Source organism: Octodon degus, unplaced genomic scaffold (assembly GCF_000260255.1).
Source record: "Octodon degus isolate 3935 unplaced genomic scaffold, OctDeg1.0 scaffold00107, whole genome shotgun sequence".
NCBI lineage: Eukaryota > Metazoa > Chordata > Mammalia > Rodentia > Octodontidae > Octodon > Octodon degus.
This window is the reverse complement of record NW_004524683.1, coordinates 9,958,594-9,959,906: the sequence shown is the minus strand read 5'-3', so window position 1 is coordinate 9,959,906 and position 1,313 is coordinate 9,958,594. Positions and strand designations below refer to the sequence as shown.

The following is a 1,313-nucleotide window of genomic DNA, read 5'->3' as shown; positions in this document are numbered from 1 at the left end:
CAGACCTGCCCTGAAGGCATCCTGAGTGCCCCCATCCCAAAAAAGAAAGATGTTATATACTCCTCTGGCAAGCAGAAGACCTTGAGTTCAATCCCCAGTTCTGAAAACAAAAACAAAAACAAGATGCTATATATGTTTGTGTGGATATAAATTTTTAAATCATTTGTATAAATATAAAAAAAGCAATTACTGGAGCTTATGGTAAAACTATGTTTAGTTTTTGAGGCAGAAAGATTACAAGTTCAAGGCCAGACTGGGATACACAGCAAGTCTAAAGACAGACTACACTACATAGACTCTGTCCCAAAACACAAAGCAAAGCAAAATGTTTAGTTTTGTGAAAAACTTCTCTCCCAGCAAGAGAGAGACACGAGTGGCCAGGCCCAACCGCAGTCATAGCACAGCCACCGTGGAGGCACGGAGCAGCCAGACACAAAGAGGGGCTGTGTGAAGGGTGGGGTGGGGGGTTCGCTATGTCACATGACGATTCCAGGGCAAGCACTAGCTCCTCCTCCTCTTCATCCTCCAACCAGCAAACTGAGAAAGAAACAAACACCCCCAAGAAGAAGGAAAGTAAAGTCAGCATAAGCAAAACCTCCCAGCTCCTCTCCACCAGCGCCAAGAGGATTCAGAAGGAGGTGGCCAACTCACTCTAGAACCTCCACCCAACTGCAGTGCTGGTCCTAACAGTGACAACATCTGTGAGTGGAGATCTACCATTGTAGGACCCCCAGGATCTGGATATGAAGGAGGTGTATTCTTACTGGATATCACTTTTACTCCAGAATATCCCTTCAAACCTCCAAAGGTTACATTTCGGACAAGAATCTATCACTGTAATATTAACAGTCAAGGAGTTATTTGCTTGGATATATTGAAGGATAATTGGAGCCCAGTACCAACTATTTCTAAAGTTCTCCTTTCTATCTGCTCACTTCTTACAGACTGTCATCCTGCCGACCCTTTGGTGGGAAGTATTGCCACTCAGTATATGACCAACAGAGCAGAACATGACAGAATGGCCAGACAGTGGACTAAGAGATGTGCTACATAAATTGAATTGAGTTTTCACAATTCTTACATTATTTGTCTGTCACAGAAGAGAGCTGCTTACGATTTTGGAGGGGCAGGGAAGGGTGGGAGTTGGTAAAGAGTAGGGTATTTCTATAACATATTATTCAGTCTTATTTCCTAAGATTTTGTTGTAACTTAAGGTATCTTGCTACAGTAGACAAAATTGGTATTAGCACCTTTTAAAAGTCATTAGTTCTACAATGTTGGCTGAAATATAGGATGGAAAAGAATGCACACTT

At 42.4% G+C, this 1,313-nt stretch overlaps 1 pseudogene; it reads left to right on the top strand.

The window, feature by feature from the left end:
* Window positions 1–473: 473 nt before the first annotated feature.
* Window positions 474–1,054, top strand: LOC105743243 (annotated as a pseudogene).
* The last annotated feature ends 259 nt before the right edge of the window (window positions 1,055–1,313 follow it).